This window comes from Balaenoptera acutorostrata, unplaced genomic scaffold (assembly GCF_949987535.1).
Source record: "Balaenoptera acutorostrata unplaced genomic scaffold, mBalAcu1.1 scaffold_1214, whole genome shotgun sequence".
NCBI lineage: Eukaryota > Metazoa > Chordata > Mammalia > Artiodactyla > Balaenopteridae > Balaenoptera > Balaenoptera acutorostrata.
In genome coordinates, this window is record NW_026646540.1 from 26,902 (window position 1) to 46,176 (window position 19,275).

The window sequence follows — 19,275 nt, forward strand, 5'->3', positions numbered from 1 at the left end:
AGGATACTAAAGGACTTCACGCCAAAACCACTCTGACACTCTTTCGCCTCGCCTTGCCTCACCTTGCCACACTGTCCTCACCTCGCCAGGTGTCACGGACTATACAGAGGGCCACATGCTGCTGCAGGTGTTTGTTCCCTGGCACTCCACCACCTGCCTCAGGGTGACAGAACACAGGGATGTTTGAGAAAAGTGAAGGGGCACACAGAGGCAAAGGGTGATACCGCCCAGCGATGTGCACTATATCTCCCCTCAACATTTAATTTGCAGCCCATCATGTCTGTGTGTCCACAGCCAAACGTGAATGCATCGTGGCACAGATGCCTTCAGAGCACACGGGCATCAGCACAAAGAGCAGGGCCGTCCATCAACCCCCTGGTATGGGCCTTGAACTTCCCCGCCTGAGCCACCTCCCCGCCGACACAGCATAGGGATGTCATCCTGAACCGCTGAGACACCCTCAGGGGAACTGGGATTACTCAGCGGAAGAGCCACTGCCCTCTGGAGAACCAAACCAATCCTGGTGCATACGCTTCCACACAATGGACTCACCCTCAAGGGGAAATGTGATCCCTGAGATCTTCCACAAGGGAACGGCCCTTGGCCAAATGGGACGACCTCCAACAAAAGCAGCTTGTAGGGACCGGTGACAAAACGCACCAGAGGAACTCCTGGACTGAACAATGGAGATTCACCTGCAGCCATACTTCCTGGCCTGCTGCCAAGACTGGCAACCTACCCTTGGCCCACACACAAAGCTAATGGCATGGGAATCATTCTGACGCCCAATGTGGCGGGGCAAACCCTTGCAGCAATTGTGTAACTTGCAGTGGTGTCTGGTACTTTCACACTCTGGGCCCATCAGTGACGTGACATTGGGGAAACCCTGGGGCCCAGGTCCTCTACAAGCCACTTGTTACCCACAGCCATGCAACGACAGAACCCAGACAACAGCCTAGACACTTGAACTGGTATGACTTGTCTCCCCTTTGGCCAGGCTCACCGGATACCACAGTCTCGGTGTACCAGCGGTGGCAGGAAAAATGACACCCACACCACACATCCTCTCCTGCCCTTAAACCTGTAGCCTTTCCTTGGCAGCCGACTCCCTTGTCTCTGCATGGTTGCGCCCAATGACCTCCGGGTACAGCTCCAATCCTCAGGGAACGCTATGAGGGCCAGGTATAGAAACGATGCTTGGCTGTCCTCAGGAACACCTTCACATCTTCAACACAGGGGGAACGTGGCCAGACAGGGACAAAACACCCCAAGGCCTCCAAATCGGCCCCCATGAAAAGACACCATACTGTGCCATGAAGGCAACCATTCACTGGCACAAGGACCCGCCATGAAGCAAATCGACCAAGGAGAGGAAAGAGGCGGGACAGTCCACAACTGTGCTCCCGTATTCCCTCCCTACACGTGCCTCCAGATGCTCCTGAGGGAATCCCAAATGTGTTCTGGGAACCCCATGGCCACCGTCGATGTATCCACCCACCAATAAACCGGTGGGCTTAGCCAGCCATCTCACGTGTCTCTTTCACACGCCTTGCCTTACTCTCTCTCCACCAGGATCCCAACGTGTCACGGCAAGATGCCAGAGCCACCCCTCACCAAAGAAGCTTGCCGTGACCAAGTCTGACTAAGGCATTTTTCAGCCCGTTCACACAGCACGCACAAGCAGGACACAACCTGAGGAGGAGCCATCAGATTGGCCAAACTCCCAGGAACAGTGACCCATTTGATTTCTCCCCTCATCAGGAGAAACCTAAACTGCATCTGGTCTCCCACGCAGAACATGACAAAGAAGCCTGCCCTAGGCCTGGAATCCTCTTCTGACCCTGAGCCTACAAACGTCAGTTTCTTTGAGGCCACAAGGCAATGACCAGCAGGTGGGGGCAGCCTGTAGAAAACAAGTGCAGGCGGCAGAACCATCAATGGCTCATGCTTCCTCTCCTACCTGCATCCTAAACCGTGGCAGGGGACAGCAGTCCTGGCTAGATCAAGGAACCCAGAGACGGCACGCTGTCCCAAGCCTTCCCACCTGCATTGGCATCCCAGGCTCCTTTCCCAATGGCTCTTCTCCCCATGAGATGACCACAACCCTCAACTTGAACAACGTGGCTGTGGACACCCACGACCGCAAATGCAACGTGAACCTCTCCCTACTTTCCTTTTGGGAGCCACGTGCTGGACCTCAGTTCCAACGAGGAGACGGTAGGGATTTCTCACTCATTTTGTTCAGATTTCCAAGGAATGCATTTGTGGGAGTCATCATCGATCCAAGCACATGCTCGAACGGTGGACATGCAATGTTGCAGATTCCATCACGGGACGGTCAGCGAGCTGAATCATATCAGTGTACAGAAGTGGCCAGAGCCGAGCCATGGGTCAGGAAATGCAGCCAGTTCTCAGGGCATCAAAGCTCGTGTTCCCCGAGAAAAGACCAGAAGGTGAGGGTGTAGCCCCGGTGCACACGTTCCTGTCGCCAAACCTTTAGGTTTAGCAAAGAAGTGTCGCTTACCGCAACAAGGGTTAAAGCAGGATCCTCATGGAATGCACGCCAACACCCCTCCGAGACTCCTTCGCCTGGCCTCGCCTTGCCACACCGTCCTCACTTCAACGGGTATCAGGGATTATACGGATGGCCCCAGGCTGCTGCTGGCATTCCTTCCCTGGCATTCCACCTGGCTCGGGGTGAGAGAACACACACATGCTTGAGGAGGGTGCACGTGCGCACCGAGGGAAAGGGCGAAACCACCCAGCGATGTGTGTTCTATCTCTCCTCAACATTTCATTTGCTGTCCATCTTGCCTGTGTGTCCACAGCCAAACGTGAAAGCATTGTGTCACAGGCGGCTTCAGAGCGTGCGGCCATCAGGACAAAGAGTGCCGCTGACCAAGAACCCCCTGTTCTCGGACCATGAAATTCCTCTCCTGAGCCATCTGCCCTCCATCATAGCAAAAGGATGTCTTCCTGTTCCCCTGAGACACCCTCAGGACAACAGGGCCCCCTCAGCCTAAGAGCAAGTGCCCTCTATGGGAACAAACACGCCTTTGGCACTTATGATTAAACACAGTGGACACGCTCTCAAGGGGAGAGATCTTCCATAAGGGAAGGGCCCTTGGCCGAATATGACGTCCACCATCAAAAGCGGCGCGTAGGGACCCATGAAAAAGGGCACCTGAGGAACCCCTGGACTGATCAAGGGAGACTCACCAGCAGGTATACTTCCTCATCTCCTGCCAAGTCAGAGGAACTTCCCTAGGACCGCAACCAAAGCTAATGGCAAGGGAGCCATTCCAATGCCCAAAGTGGCGGGCCAAACCCTTGCAGCAACTGGGTAACTTACCGTAGCACCTTGCACATTTGCATTCTTCCCTTCAAGGACAAGACCTTGGAGAAACCATGAGACCCAGGTCCTCCAGAACCAACGTGTCACCCACAGCCGTGCAATGAGAGAACGCATCCAACATCCTGCACCCTTGAACCGGCGTGACTTCTCTGGCTTGAAGCCATGCCCGCTGGAGATCACAGGCTCACAGCAGCAGAAGGTGGCAGGACAAAATGACCCCGGCAGCACACATTCACTCCAGCCCTTAAACCTGTAGCGTTTCCTTGGCAGCCAACTCCCTTCTTTCTGCATGGTTGGGCCCAAAGACCTCCGGGAAGAGCGCCAAACCTCAGGGAATGCTATGCCGACCTGGTATAGCAGTGACGCTGGGCTGTCCTAAGGAACACCTTAACATCCTCAACATAGGGGCAATGAGGCCACACAGGGACAAAACATCCCAACGGCTCCAAATCGGTCCCAGTGAGAAGACACCATCCTGTGCCGTGAAGGCACCATTCGCTGGAACAAGGATCCGCCGTGAAGCAATTGAGAAAGGAGAGGAAAAGGTTGGCATGGTCCACGAATGTGCACCTGTATTCCTTCTCTACACGGGACTCCAAATGCTCCTGAAGATATCCCAAAAGAGTTCTGGGAACCCTATGTCCACCGACCATCTATCCACCCAACAGTAAGCCTGTGGGCTTAGCCAACACTCTCACGTGTATTTCCCGCTCGCCTTGCCTTCCTCTCTCCACCAGGATCCAAACGAATCCACCCCTCACCTAAGTAGCTTGATATCCCCTGGATTTGCCTAAGGCATTTTCCAACCTCTCCCCACACAACACACAAGCAGGACACAACCCAAGGAGGCGCCATCAGCGTCGCCCAAATCCCGGGGACAGTGGCCCATTTCATTTCCCCCGACCATCAGGGCAAACCTAAACTATATCCCACCTCCCAAGCTGAACAGGACATAGAGGCCTGGCCTGGCCAGGACTCCTTCTCTGACCCTGAGTGCAGAGACTTCTGTTTCCTTGCGGGAACAAGGCAACGGCCTGAGCTTGAGGGTGGCCTGTAGACCTCAATGGCAAGCCAGAGGAGTACCAGTGGCTCACGCTTCCTTTCGCACCCGCACGCTGACCACGGCAGGGGATAGCAGTTCTGGCTAGACTCAGGTGCCCAGAGACGTCAAGTTGTCCTTAGCCCTCCCATGTAGATGGACATCCCAGGCTCCTTTCCACATGGCTCTTTCTGCACGAGGAGCCCGCCACCCTCAACTTGAACAATGTTGCTGCGCACGCCCACAGTAGCAAATGCAACATGGACCTCTTCCTAATTTTCCTTTAGGAGCCACGTGCTGGATCTCAGTTAGGATGAGAAGACGGTAGGTATTGCTCATTCATTTTGTTTAGATTTCCAAGGAATGCATTTATGGGAGTCATCACTGATCCACGCTCCTGCTCAAAGGCTGGACATGCAAAGTCGCGGACTGTCAGCAAGCTCAATCCTCTCAGCAGTAGGGAGCGGCCAGACTCGAGCCACGGGGCAGGAAGTGCACCCAAGTCTCAGGGCATCGGAGCTCGGCTGCCCCAGGAAGAGCTCAGAATGTGACGGTGTAGTCTCGCGGCACAAGTCTCCGTGGCCAAACATCTATGTTTCTTCAAAGAAGTTCCGTTTACCCCCACAAGGTTTCTACCAGGAACCTTGTCCAGCCAGAGGCGATGCCCTTCGATCACACAGAAATCTATTGGCATTGGAGATATTCCAATGCCCAAACTGGCAGGGCAAACCCTTGCAGCAACTGGGTTACTTGCCCTGGCGCCTTCTATTTTCGCCCCCGGGCCCGTCAGTGACATGACCGCGGAGAAACCTGAGACCCATTCATTTGTTCAGAGTTCCAAGCAGTGCATTTATGGGAGTCATCATCAATCCACCTGCTCAAAGGCTGCACGTTCAAAGTCGCAGGCTCCACCACGGGGCAGCCACCGATCTCAAGCATGTCAGCAGTCAGGAGCGGCCAGAGCCGACCCACGGGGCTGCAAATGGATCTAAGGATCATGGCATCATATCTGGGGTGCCCCTGGAAGAGCCAAGAAGGTGAGGGTGTAGTCTCAGTGCACAAGTCCCCGTGGCCAAACATCTAGGTTTCTGCAAAGAAATTCCGCTCACCACCACAAGGTTGCTACTAGGATACTAAAGGACTTCACGCCAAAACCACTCTGACACTCTTTCGCCTCGCCTTGCCTCACCTTGCCACACTGTCCTCACCTCGCCAGGTGTCACGGACTATACAGAGGGCCACATGCTGCTGCAGGTGTTTGTTCCCTGGCACTCCACCACCTGCCTCAGGGTGACAGAACACAGGGATGTTTGAGAAAAGTGAAGGGGCACACAGAGGCAAAGGGTGATACCGCCCAGCGATGTGCACTATATCTCCCCTCAACATTTAATTTGCAGCCCATCATGTCTGTGTGTCCACAGCCAAACGTGAATGCATCGTGGCACAGATGCCTTCAGAGCACACGGGCATCAGCACAAAGAGCAGGGCCGTCCATCAACCCCCTGGTATGGGCCTTGAACTTCCCCGCCTGAGCCACCTCCCCGCCGACACAGCATAGGGATGTCATCCTGAACCGCTGAGACACCCTCAGGGGAACTGGGATTACTCAGCGGAAGAGCCACTGCCCTCTGGAGAACCAAACCAATCCTGGTGCATACGCTTCCACACAATGGACTCACCCTCAAGGGGAAATGTGATCCCTGAGATCTTCCACAAGGGAACGGCCCTTGGCCAAATGGGACGACCTCCAACAAAAGCAGCTTGTAGGGACCGGTGACAAAACGCACCAGAGGAACTCCTGGACTGAACAATGGAGATTCACCTGCAGCCATACTTCCTGGCCTGCTGCCAAGACTGGCAACCTACCCTTGGCCCACACACAAAGCTAATGGCATGGGAATCATTCTGACGCCCAATGTGGCGGGGCAAACCCTTGCAGCAATTGTGTAACTTGCAGTGGTGTCTGGTACTTTCACACTCTGGGCCCATCAGTGACGTGACATTGGGGAAACCCTGGGGCCCAGGTCCTCTACAAGCCACTTGTTACCCACAGCCATGCAACGACAGAACCCAGACAACAGCCTAGACACTTGAACTGGTATGACTTGTCTCCCCTTTGGCCAGGCTCACCGGATACCACAGTCTCGGTGTACCAGCGGTGGCAGGAAAAATGACACCCACACCACACATCCTCTCCTGCCCTTAAACCTGTAGCCTTTCCTTGGCAGCCGACTCCCTTGTCTCTGCATGGTTGTGCCCAATGACCTCCGGGTACAGCTCCAATCCTCAGGGAACGCTATGAGGGCCAGGTATAGAAACGATGCTTGGCTGTCCTCAGGAACACCTTCACATCTTCAACACAGGGGGAACGTGGCCAGACAGGGACAAAACACCCCAAGGCCTCCAAATCGGCCCCCATGAAAAGACACCATACTGTGCCATGAAGGCAACCATTCACTGGCACAAGGACCCGCCATGAAGCAAATCGACCAAGGAGAGGAAAGAGGCGGGACAGTCCACAACTGTGCTCCCGTATTCCCTCCCTACACGTGCCTCCAGATGCTCCTGAGGGAATCCCAAATGTGTTCTGGGAACCCCATGGCCACCGTCGATGTATCCACCCACCAATAAACCGGTGGGCTTAGCCAGCCATCTCACGTGTCTCTTTCACACGCCTTGCCTTACTCTCTCTCCACCAGGATCCCAACGTGTCACGGCAAGATGCCAGAGCCACCCCTCACCAAAGAAGCTTGCCGTGACCAAGTCTGACTAAGGCATTTTTCAGCCCCTTCACACAGCACGCACAAGCAGGACACAACCTGAGGAGGAGCCATCAGATTGGCCAAACTCCCAGGAACAGTGACCCATTTGATTTCTCCCCTCATCAGGAGAAACCTAAACTGCATCTGGTCTCCCACGCAGAACATGACAAAGAAGCCTGCCCTAGGCCTGGAATCCTCTTCTGACCCTGAGCCTACAAACGTCAGTTTCTTTGAGGCCACAAGGCAATGACCAGCAGGTGGGGGCAGCCTGTAGAAAACAAGTGCAGGCGGCAGAACCATCAATGGCTCATGCTTCCTCTCCTACCTGCATCCTAAACCGTGGCAGGGGACAGCAGTCCTGGCTAGATCAAGGAACCCAGAGACGGCACGCTGTCCCAAGCCTTCCCACCTGCATTGGCATCCCAGGCTCCTTTCCCAATGGCTCTTCTCCCCATGAGATGACCACAACCCTCAACTTGAACAACGTGGCTGTGGACACCCACGACCGCAAATGCAACGTGAACCTCTCCCTACTTTCCTTTTGGGAGCCACGTGCTGGACCTCAGTTCCAACGAGGAGACGGTAGGGATTTCTCACTCATTTTGTTCAGATTTCCAAGGAATGCATTTGTGGGAGTCATCATCGATCCAAGCACATGCTCGAACGGTGGACATGCAAAGTTGCAGATTCCATCACGGGACGGTCAGCGAGCTGAATCATATCAGTGTACAGAAGTGGCCAGAGCCGAGCCATGGGTCAGGAAATGCAGCCAGTTCTCAGGGCATCAAAGCTCGTGTTCCCCGAGAAAAGACCAGAAGGTGAGGGTGTAGCCCCGGTGCACACGTTCCTGTCGCCAAACCTTTAGGTTTAGCAACGAAGTGTCGCTTACCGCAACAAGGGTTAAAGCAGGATCCTCATGGAATGCACGCCAACACCCCTCCGAGACTCCTTCGCCTGGCCTCGCCTTGCCACACCGTCCTCACTTCAACGGGTATCAGGGATTATACGGATGGCCCCAGGCTGCTGCTGGCATTCCTTCCCTGGCATTCCACCTGGCTCGGGGTGAGAGAACACACACATGCTTGAGGAGGGTGCACGTGCGCACCGAGGGAAAGGGCGAAACCACCCAGCGATGTGTGTTCTATCTCTCCTCAACATTTCATTTGCTGTCCATCTTGCCTGTGTGTCCACAGCCAAACGTGAAAGCATTGTGTCACAGGCGGCTTCAGAGCGTGCGGCCATCAGGACAAAGAGTGCCGCTGACCAAGAACCCCCTGTTCTCGGACCATGAAATTCCTCTCCTGAGCCATCTGCCCTCCATCATAGCAAAAGGATGTCTTCCTGTTCCCCTGAGACACCCTCAGGACAACAGGGCCCCCTCAGCCTAAGAGCAAGTGCCCTCTATGGGAACAAACACGCCTTTGGCACTTATGATTAAACACAGTGGACACGCTCTCAAGGGGAGAGATCTTCCATAAGGGAAGGGCCCTTGGCCGAATATGACGTCCACCATCAAAAGCGGCGCGTAGGGACCCATGAAAAAGGGCACCTGAGGAACCCCTGGACTGATCAAGGGAGACTCACCAGCAGGTATACTTCCTCATCTCCTGCCAAGTCAGAGGAACTTCCCTAGGACCGCAACCAAAGCTAATGGCAAGGGAGCCATTCCAATGCCCAAAGTGGCGGGCCAAACCCTTGCAGCAACTGGGTAACTTACCGTAGCACCTTGCACATTTGCATTCTTCCCTTCAAGGACAAGACCTTGGAGAAACCATGAGACCCAGGTCCTCCAGAACCAACGTGTCACCCACAGCCGTGCAATGAGAGAACGCATCCAACATCCTGCACCCTTGAACCGGCGTGACTTCTCTGGCTTGAAGCCATGCCCGCTGGAGATCACAGGCTCACAGCAGCAGAAGGTGGCAGGACAAAATGACCCCGGCAGCACACATTCACTCCAGCCCTTAAACCTGTAGCGTTTCCTTGGCAGCCAACTCCCTTCTTTCTGCATGGTTGGGCCCAAAGACCTCCGGGAAGAGCGCCAAACCTCAGGGAATGCTATGCCGACCTGGTATAGCAGTGACGCTGGGCTGTCCTAAGGAACACCTTAACATCCTCAACATAGGGGCAATGAGGCCACACAGGGACAAAACATCCCAACGGCTCCAAATCGGTCCCAGTGAGAAGACACCATCCTGTGCCGTGAAGGCACCATTCGCTGGAACAAGGATCCGCCGTGAAGCAATTGAGAAAGGAGAGGAAAAGGTTGGCATGGTCCACGAATGTGCACCTGTATTCCTTCTCTACACGGGACTCCAAATGCTCCTGAAGATATCCCAAAAGAGTTCCGGGAACCCTATGTCCACCGACCATCTATCCACCCAACAGTAAGCCTGTGGGCTTAGCCAACACTCTCACGTGTATTTCCCGCTCGCCTTGCCTTCCTCTCTCCACCAGGATCCAAACGAATCCACCCCTCACCTAAGTAGCTTGATATCCCCTGGATTTGCCTAAGGCATTTTCCAACCTCTCCCCACACAACACACAAGCAGGACACAACCCAAGGAGGCGCCATCAGCGTCGCCCAAATCCCGGGGACAGTGGCCCATTTCATTTCCCCCGACCATCAGGGCAAACCTAAACTATATCCCACCTCCCAAGCTGAACAGGACATAGAGGCCTGGCCTGGCCAGGACTCCTTCTCTGACCCTGAGTGCAGAGACTTCTGTTTCCTTGCGGGAACAAGGCAACGGCCTGAGCTTGAGGGTGGCCTGTAGACCTCAATGGCAAGCCAGAGGAGTACCAGTGGCTCACGCTTCCTTTCGCACCCGCACGCTGACCACGGCAGGGGATAGCAGTTCTGGCTAGACTCAGGTGCCCAGAGACGTCAAGTTGTCCTTAGCCCTCCCATGTAGATGGACATCCCAGGCTCCTTTCCACATGGCTCTTTCTGCACGAGGAGCCCGCCACCCTCAACTTGAACAATGTTGCTGCGCACGCCCACAGTAGCAAATGCAACATGGACCTCTTCCTAATTTTCCTTTAGGAGCCACGTGCTGGATCTCAGTTAGGATGAGAAGACGGTAGGTATTGCTCATTCATTTTGTTTAGATTTCCAAGGAATGCATTTATGGGAGTCATCACTGATCCACGCTCCTGCTCAAAGGCTGGACATGCAAAGTCGCGGACTGTCAGCAAGCTCAATCCTCTCAGCAGTAGGGAGCGGCCAGACTCGAGCCACGGGGCAGGAAGTGCACCCAAGTCTCAGGGCATCGGAGCTCGGCTGCCCCAGGAAGAGCTCAGAATGTGACGGTGTAGTCTCGCGGCACAAGTCTCCGTGGCCAAACATCTATGTTTCTTCAAAGAAGTTCCGTTTACCCCCACAAGGTTTCTACCAGGAACCTTGTCGAGCCAGAGGCGATGCCCTTCGATCACACAGAAAGCTATTGGCATTGGAGATATTCCAATGCCCAAACTGGCAGGGCAAACCCTTGCAGCAACTGGGTTACTTGCCCTGGCGCCTTCTATTTTCGCCCCCGGGCCCGTCAGTGACATGACCGCGGAGAAACCTGAGACCCATTCATTTGTTCAGAGTTCCAAGCAGTGCATTTATGGGAGTCATCATCAATCCACCTGCTCAAAGGCTGCACGTTCAAAGTCGCAGGCTCCACCACGGGGCAGCCACCGATCTCAAGCATGTCAGCAGTCAGGAGCGGCCAGAGCCGACCCACGGGGCTGCAAATGGATCTAAGGATCATGGCATCATATCTGGGGTGCCCCTGGAAGAGCCAAGAAGGTGAGGGTGTAGTCTCAGTGCACAAGTCCCCGTGGCCAAACATCTAGGTTTCTGCAAAGAAATTCCGCTCACCACCACAAGGTTGCTACTAGGATACTAAAGGACTTCACGCCAAAACCACTCTGACACTCTTTCGCCTCGCCTTGCCTCACCTTGCCACACTGTCCTCACCTCGCCAGGTGTCACGGACTATACAGAGGGCCACATGCTGCTGCAGGTGTTTGTTCCCTGGCACTCCACCACCTGCCTCAGGGTGACAGAACACAGGGATGTTTGAGAAAAGTGAAGGGGCACACAGAGGCAAAGGGTGATACCGCCCAGCGATGTGCACTATATCTCCCCTCAACATTTAATTTGCAGCCCATCATGTCTGTGTGTCCACAGCCAAACGTGAATGCATCGTGGCACAGATGCCTTCAGAGCACACGGGCATCAGCACAAAGAGCAGGGCCGTCCATCAACCCCCTGGTATGGGCCTTGAACTTCCCCGCCTGAGCCACCTCCCCGCCGACACAGCATAGGGATGTCATCCTGAACCGCTGAGACACCCTCAGGGGAACTGGGATTACTCAGCGGAAGAGCCACTGCCCTCTGGAGAACCAAACCAATCCTGGTGCATACGCTTCCACACAATGGACTCACCCTCAAGGGGAAATGTGATCCCTGAGATCTTCCACAAGGGAACGGCCCTTGGCCAAATGGGACGACCTCCAACAAAAGCAGCTTGTAGGGACCGGTGACAAAACGCACCAGAGGAACTCCTGGACTGAACAATGGAGATTCACCTGCAGCCATACTTCCTGGCCTGCTGCCAAGACTGGCAACCTACCCTTGGCCCACACACAAAGCTAATGGCATGGGAATCATTCTGACGCCCAATGTGGCGGGGCAAACCCTTGCAGCAATTGTGTAACTTGCAGTGGTGTCTGGTACTTTCACACTCTGGGCCCATCAGTGACGTGACATTGGGGAAACCCTGGGGCCCAGGTCCTCTACAAGCCACTTGTTACCCACAGCCATGCAACGACAGAACCCAGACAACAGCCTAGACACTTGAACTGGTATGACTTGTCTCCCCTTTGGCCAGGCTCGCCGGATACCACAGTCTCGGTGTACCAGCGGTGGCAGGAAAAATGACACCCACACCACACATCCTCTCCTGCCCTTAAACCTGTAGCCTTTCCTTGGCAGCCGACTCCCTTGTCTCTGCATGGTTGCGCCCAATGACCTCCGGGTACAGCTCCAATCCTCAGGGAACGCTATGAGGGCCAGGTATAGAAACGATGCTTGGCTGTCCTCAGGAACACCTTCACATCTTCAACACAGGGGGAACGTGGCCAGACAGGGACAAAACACCCCAAGGCCTCCAAATCGGCCCCCATGAGAAGACACCATACTGTGCCATGAAGGCAACCATTCACTGGCACAAGGACCCGCCATGAAGCAAATCGACCAAGGAGAGGAAAGAGGCGGGACAGTCCACAACTGTGCTCCCGTATTCCCTCCCTACACGTGCCTCCAGATGCTCCTGAGGGAATCCCAAATGTGTTCTGGGAACCCCATGGCCACCGTCGATGTATCCACCCACCAATAAACCGGTGGGCTTAGCCAGCCATCTCACGTGTCTCTTTCACACGCCTTGCCTTACTCTCTCTCCACCAGGATCCCAACGTGTCACGGCAAGATGCCAGAGCCACCCCTCACCAAAGAAGCTTGCCGTGACCAAGTCTGACTAAGGCATTTTTCAGCCCCTTCACACAGCACGCACAAGCAGGACACAACCTGAGGAGGAGCCATCAGATTGGCCAAACTCCCAGGAACAGTGACCCATTTGATTTCTCCCCTCATCAGGAGAAACCTAAACTGCATCTGGTCTCCCACGCAGAACATGACAAAGAAGCCTGCCCTAGGCCTGGAATCCTCTTCTGACCCTGAGCCTACAAACGTCAGTTTCTTTGAGGCCACAAGGCAATGACCAGCAGGTGGGGGCAGCCTGTAGAAAACAAGTGCAGGCGGCAGAACCATCAATGGCTCATGCTTCCTCTCCTACCTGCATCCTAAACCGTGGCAGGGGACAGCAGTCCTGGCTAGATCAAGGAACCCAGAGACGGCACGCTGTCCCAAGCCTTCCCACCTGCATTGGCATCCCAGGCTCCTTTCCCAATGGCTCTTCTCCCCATGAGATGACCACAACCCTCAACTTGAACAACGTGGCTGTGGACACCCACGACCGCAAATGCAACGTGAACCTCTCCCTACTTTCCTTTTGGGAGCCACGTGCTGGACCTCAGTTCCAACGAGGAGACGGTAGGGATTTCTCACTCATTTTGTTCAGATTTCCAAGGAATGCATTTGTGGGAGTCATCATCGATCCAAGCACATGCTCGAACGGTGGACATGCAAAGTTGCAGATTCCACCACGGGACGGCCAGCGAGCTGAATCATATCAGCGTACAGAAGTGGCCAGAGCCGAGCCATGGGTCAGGAAATGCAGCCAGTTCTCAGGGCATCAAAGCTCGTGTTCCCCGAGAAAAGACCAGAAGGTGAGGGTGTAGCCCCGGTGCACACGTTCCTGTCGCCAAACCTTTAGGTTTAGCAAAGAAGTGTCGCTTACCGCAACAAGGGTTAAAGCAGGATCCTCATGGAATGCACGCCAACACCCCTCCGAGACTCCTTCGCCTGGCCTCGCCTTGCCACACCGTCCTCACTTCAACGGGTATCAGGGATTATACGGATGGCCCCAGGCTGCTGCTGGCATTCCTTCCCTGGCATTCCACCTGGCTCGGGGTGAGAGAACACACACATGCTTGAGGAGGGTGCACGTGCGCACCGAGGGAAAGGGCGAAACCACCCAGCGATGTGTGTTCTATCTCTCCTCAACATTTCATTTGCTGTCCATCTTGCCTGTGTGTCCACAGCCAAACGTGAAAGCATTGTGTCACAGGCGGCTTCAGAGCGTGCGGCCATCAGGACAAAGAGTGCCGCTGACCAAGAACCCCCTGTTCTCGGACCATGAAATTCCTCTCCTGAGCCATCTGCCCTCCATCATAGCAAAAGGATGTCTTCCTGTTCCCCTGAGACACCCTCAGGACAACAGGGCCCCCTCAGCCTAAGAGCAAGTGCCCTCTATGGGAACAAACACGCCTTTGGCACTTATGATTAAACACAGTGGACACGCTCTCAAGGGGAGAGATCTTCCATAAGGGAAGGGCCTTTGGCCGAATATGACGTCCACCATCAAAAGCGGCGCGTAGGGACCCATGAAAAAGGGCACCTGAGGAACCCCTGGACTGATCAAGGGAGACTCACCAGCAGGTATACTTCCTCATCTCCTGCCAAGTCAGAGGAACTTCCCTAGGACCGCAACCAAAGCTAATGGCAAGGGAGCCATTCCAATGCCCAAAGTGGCGGGCCAAACCCTTGCAGCAACTGGGTAACTTACCGTAGCACCTTGCACATTTGCATTCTTCCCTTCAAGGACAAGACCTTGGAGAAACCATGAGACCCAGGTCCTCCAGAACCAACGTGTCACCCACAGCCGTGCAATGAGAGAACGCATCCAACATCCTGCACCCTTGAACCGGCGTGACTTCTCTGGCTTGAAGCCATGCCCGCTGGAGATCACAGGCTCACAGCAGCAGAAGGTGGCAGGACAAAATGACCCCGGCAGCACACATTCACTCCAGCCCTTAAACCTGTAGCGTTTCCTTGGCAGCCAACTCCCTTCTTTCTGCATGGTTGGGCCCAAAGACCTCCGGGAAGAGCGCCAAACCTCAGGGAATGCTATGCCGACCTGGTATAGCAGTGACGCTGGGCTGTCCTAAGGAACACCTTAACATCCTCAACATAGGGGCAATGAGGCCACACAGGGACAAAACATCCCAACGGCTCCAAATCGGTCCCAGTGAGAAGACACCATCCTGTGCCGTGAAGGCACCATTCGCTGGAACAAGGATCCGCCGTGAAGCAATTGAGAAAGGAGAGGAAAAGGTTGGCATGGTCCACGAATGTGCACCTGTATTCCTTCTCTACACGGGACTCCAAATGCTCCTGAAGATATCCCAAAAGAGTTCCGGGAACCCTATGTCCACCGACCATCTATCCACCCAACAGTAAGCCTGTGGGCTTAGCCAACACTCTCACGTGTATTTCCCGCTCGCCTTGCCTTCCTCTCTCCACCAGGATCCAAACGAATCCACCCCTCACCTAAGTAGCTTGATATCCCCTGGATTTGCCTAAGGCATTTTCCAACCTCTCCCCACACAACACACAAGCAGGACACAACCCAAGGAGGCGCCATCAGCGTCGCCCAAATCCCGGGGACAGTGGCCCATTTCATTTCCCCCGACCATCAGGGCAAACCTAAACTATATCCCACCTCCCAAGCTGAACAGGACATAGAGGCCTGGCCTGGCCAGGACTCCTTCTCTGACCCTGAGTGCAGAGACTTCTGTTTCCTTGCGGGAACAAGGCAACGGCCTGAGCTTGAGGGTGGCCTGTAGACCTCAATGGCAAGCCAGAGGAGTACCAGTGGCTCACGCTTCCTTTCGCACCCGCACGCTGACCACGGCAGGGGATAGCAGTTCTGGCTAGACTCAGGTGCCCAGAGACGTCAAGTTGTCCTTAGCCCTCCCATGTAGATGGACATCCCAGGCTCCTTTCCACATGGCTCTTTCTGCACGAGGAGCCCGCCACCCTCAACTTGAACAATGTTGCTGCGCACGCCCACAGTAGCAAATGCAACATGGACCTCTTCCTAATTTTCCTTTAGGAGCCACGTGCTGGATCTCAGTTAGGATGAGAAGACGGTAGGTATTGCTCATTCATTTTGTTTAGATTTCCAAGGAATGCATTTATGGGAGTCATCACTGATCCACGCTCCTGCTCAAAGGCTGGACATGCAAAGTCGCGGACTGTCAGCAAGCTCAATCCTCTCAGCAGTAGGGAGCGGCCAGACTCGAGCCACGGGGCAGGAAGTGCACCCAAGTCTCAGGGCATCGGAGCTCGGCTGCCCCAGGAAGAGCTCAGAATGTGACGGTGTAGTCTCGCGGCACAAGTCTCCGTGGCCAAACATCTATGTTTCTTCAAAGAAGTTCCGTTTACCCCCACAAGGTTTCTACCAGGAACCTTGTCCAGCCAGAGGCGATGCCCTTCGATCACACAGAAATCTATTGGCATTGGAGATATTCCAATGCCCAAACTGGCAGGGCAAACCCTTGCAGCAACTGGGTTACTTGCCCTGGCACCTTCTATTTTCGCCCCCGGGCCCGTCAGTGACATGACCGCGGAGAAACCTGAGACCCATTCATTTGTTCAGAGTTCCAAGCAGTGCATTTATGGGAGTCATCATCAATCCACCTGCTCAAAGGCTGCACGTTCAAAGTCGCAGGCTCCACCACGGGGCAGCCACCGATCTCAAGCATGTCAGCAGTCAGGAGCGGCCAGAGCCGACCCACGGGGCTGCAAATGGATCTAAGGATCATGGCATCATATCTGGGGTGCCCCTGGAAGAGCCAAGAAGGTGAGGGTGTAGTCTCAGTGCACAAGTCCCCGTGGCCAAACATCTAGGTTTCTGCAAAGAAATTCCGCTCACCACCACAAGGTTGCTACTAGGATACTAAAGGACTTCACGCCAAAACCACTCTGACACTCTTTCGCCTCGCCTTGCCTCACCTTGCCACACTGTCCTCACCTCGCCAGGTGTCACGGACTATACAGAGGGCCACATGCTGCTGCAGGTGTTTGTTCCCTGGCACTCCACCACCTGCCTCAGGGTGACAGAACACAGGGATGTTTGAGAAAAGTGAAGGGGCACACAGAGGCAAAGGGTGATACCGCCCAGCGATGTGCACTATATCTCCCCTCAACATTTAATTTGCAGCCCATCATGTCTGTGTGTCCACAGCCAAACGTGAATGCATCGTGGCACAGATGCCTTCAGAGCACACGGGCATCAGCACAAAGAGCAGGGCCGTCCATCAACCCCCTGGTATGGGCCTTGAACTTCCCCGCCTGAGCCACCTCCCCGCCGACACAGCATAGGGATGTCATCCTGAACCGCTGAGACACCCTCAGGGGAACTGGGATTACTCAGCGGAAGAGCCACTGCCCTCTGGAGAACCAAACCAATCCTGGTGCATACGCTTCCACACAATGGACTCACCCTCAAGGGGAAATGTGATCCCTGAGATCTTCCACAAGGGAACGGCCCTTGGCCAAATGGGACGACCTCCAACAAAAGCAGCTTGTAGGGACCGGTGACAAAACGCACCAGAGGAACTCCTGGACTGAACAATGGAGATTCACCTGCAGCCATACTTCCTGGCCTGCTGCCAAGACTGGCAACCTACCCTTGGCCCACACACAAAGCTAATGGCATGGGAATCATTCTGACGCCCAATGTGGCGGGGCAAACCCTTGCAGCAATTGTGTAACTTGCAGTGGTGTCTGGTACTTTCACACTCTGGGCCCATCAGTGACGTGACATTGGGGAAACCCTGGGGCCCAGGTCCTCTACAAGCCACTTGTTACCCACAGCCATGCAACGACAGAACCCAGACAACAGCCTAGACACTTGAACTGGTATGACTTGTCTCCCCTTTGGCCAGGCTCGCCGGATACCACAGTCTCGGTGTACCAGCGGTGGCAGGAAAAATGACACCCACACCACACATCCTCTCCTGCCCTTAAACCTGTAGCCTTTCCTTGGCAGCCGACTCCCTTGTCTCTGCATGGTTGCGCCCAATGACCTCCGGGTACAGCTCCAATCCTCAGGGAACGCTATGAGGGCCAGGTATAGAAACGATGCTTGGCTGTCCTCAGGAACACCTTCACATCTTCAACACAGGGGGAACGTGGCCAGACAGGGACAAAACACCCCAAGGCCTCCAAATCGGCCCCCATGAGAAGACACCATACTGTGCCATGAAGGCAACCATTCACTGGCACAAGGACCCGCCATGAAGCAAATCGACCAAGGAGAGGAAAGAGGCGGGACAGTCCACAACTGTGCTCCTGTATTCCCTCCCTACACGTGCCTCCAGATGCTCCTGAGGGAATCCCAAATGTGTTCTGGGAACCCCATGGCCACCGTCGATGTATCCACCCACCAATAAACCGGTGGGCTTAGCCAGCCATCTCACGTGTCTCTTTCACCCGCCTTGCCTTACTCTCTCTCCACCAGGATCCCAACGTGTCACGGCAAGATGCCAGAGCCACCCCTCACCAAAGAAGCTTGCCGTGACCAAGTCTGACTAAGGCATTTTTCAGCCCCTTCACACAGCACGCACAAGCAGGACACAACCTGAGGAGGAGCCATCAGATTGGCCAAACTCCCAGGAACAGTGACCCATTTGATTTCTCCCCTCATCAGGAGAAACCTAAACTGCATCTGGTCTCCCACGCAGAACATGACAAAGAAGCCTGCCCTAGGCCTGGAATCCTCTTCTGACCCTGAGCCTACAAACGTCAGTTTCTTTGAGGCCACAAGGCAATGACCAGCAGGTGGGGGCAGCCTGTAGAAAACAAGTGCAGGCGGCAGAACCATCAATGGCTCATGCTTCCTCTCCTACCTGCATCCTAAACCGTGGCAGGGGACAGCAGTCCTGGCTAGATCAAGGAACCCAGAGACGGCACGCTGTCCCAAGCCTTCCCACCTGCATTGGCATCCCAGGCTCCTTTCCCAATGGCTCTTCTCCCCATGAGATGACCACAACCCTCAACTTGAACAACGTGGCTGTGGACACCCACGACCGCAAATGCAACGTGAACCTCTCCCTACTTTCCTTTTGGGAGCCACGTGCTGGACCTCAGTTCCAACGAGGAGACGGTAGGGATTTCTCACTCATTTTGTTCAGATTTCCAAGGAATGCATTTGTGGGAGTCATCATCGATCCAAGCACATGCTCGAACGGTGGACATGCAAAGTTGCAGATTCCACCACGGGACGGCCAGCGAGCTGAATCATATCAGCGTACAGAAGTGGCCAGAGCCGAGCCATGGGTCAGGAAATGCAGCCAGTTCTCAGGGCATCAAAGCTCGTGTTCCCCGAGAAAAGACCAGAAGGTGAGGGTGTAGCCCCGGTGCACACGTTCCTGTCGCCAAACCTTTAGGTTTAGCAAAGAAGTGTCGCTTACCGCAACAAGGGTTAAAGCAGGATCCTCATGGAATGCACGCCAACACCCCTCCGAGACTCCTTCGCCTGGCCTCGCCTTGCCACACCGTCCTCACTTCAACGGGTATCAGGGATTATACGGATGGCCCCAGGCTGCTGCTGGCATTCCTTCCCTGGCATTCCACCTGGCTCGGGGTGAGAGAACACACA

The 19,275-nt window shown here is 54.8% G+C and overlaps 10 non-coding genes across 10 annotated transcripts; all 10 read right to left on the minus strand.

Moving 5' to 3' along the window:
- Nucleotides 1–2,192: 2,192 nt before the first annotated feature.
- LOC130706948 (small nucleolar RNA SNORD116) lies at nt 2,193–2,284 on the minus strand. The gene has a single exon (XR_009006978.1). It is a non-coding gene; the product is annotated as a small nucleolar RNA SNORD116 (small nucleolar RNA).
- Nucleotides 2,285–4,693: 2,409 nt separating this feature from the next.
- On the minus strand, nt 4,694–4,785 carry LOC114237565 (small nucleolar RNA SNORD116). Its single transcript, XR_003623097.2, has one exon. It is a non-coding gene; the product is annotated as a small nucleolar RNA SNORD116 (small nucleolar RNA).
- Nucleotides 4,786–5,173: 388 nt separating this feature from the next.
- Nucleotides 5,174–5,266, minus strand: LOC130706969 (small nucleolar RNA SNORD116). Its single transcript, XR_009007000.1, has one exon. It is a non-coding gene; the product is annotated as a small nucleolar RNA SNORD116 (small nucleolar RNA).
- A 2,447-nt stretch (nt 5,267–7,713) lies between these two features.
- Nucleotides 7,714–7,805, minus strand: LOC130706949 (small nucleolar RNA SNORD116). Its single transcript, XR_009006979.1, has one exon. It is a non-coding gene; the product is annotated as a small nucleolar RNA SNORD116 (small nucleolar RNA).
- A 2,409-nt stretch (nt 7,806–10,214) lies between these two features.
- On the minus strand, nt 10,215–10,306 carry LOC130706958 (small nucleolar RNA SNORD116). The gene has a single exon (XR_009006989.1). It is a non-coding gene; the product is annotated as a small nucleolar RNA SNORD116 (small nucleolar RNA).
- A 388-nt stretch (nt 10,307–10,694) lies between these two features.
- On the minus strand, nt 10,695–10,787 carry LOC130706970 (small nucleolar RNA SNORD116). The gene has a single exon (XR_009007001.1). It is a non-coding gene; the product is annotated as a small nucleolar RNA SNORD116 (small nucleolar RNA).
- Nucleotides 10,788–13,234: 2,447 nt separating this feature from the next.
- Nucleotides 13,235–13,326, minus strand: LOC130706950 (small nucleolar RNA SNORD116). Its single transcript, XR_009006980.1, has one exon. It is a non-coding gene; the product is annotated as a small nucleolar RNA SNORD116 (small nucleolar RNA).
- A 2,409-nt stretch (nt 13,327–15,735) lies between these two features.
- On the minus strand, nt 15,736–15,827 carry LOC130706959 (small nucleolar RNA SNORD116). The gene has a single exon (XR_009006990.1). It is a non-coding gene; the product is annotated as a small nucleolar RNA SNORD116 (small nucleolar RNA).
- A 388-nt stretch (nt 15,828–16,215) lies between these two features.
- LOC130706971 (small nucleolar RNA SNORD116) lies at nt 16,216–16,308 on the minus strand. The gene has a single exon (XR_009007002.1). It is a non-coding gene; the product is annotated as a small nucleolar RNA SNORD116 (small nucleolar RNA).
- A 2,447-nt stretch (nt 16,309–18,755) lies between these two features.
- Nucleotides 18,756–18,847, minus strand: LOC130706951 (small nucleolar RNA SNORD116). Its single transcript, XR_009006981.1, has one exon. It is a non-coding gene; the product is annotated as a small nucleolar RNA SNORD116 (small nucleolar RNA).
- Nucleotides 18,848–19,275: the final 428 nt, after the last annotated feature.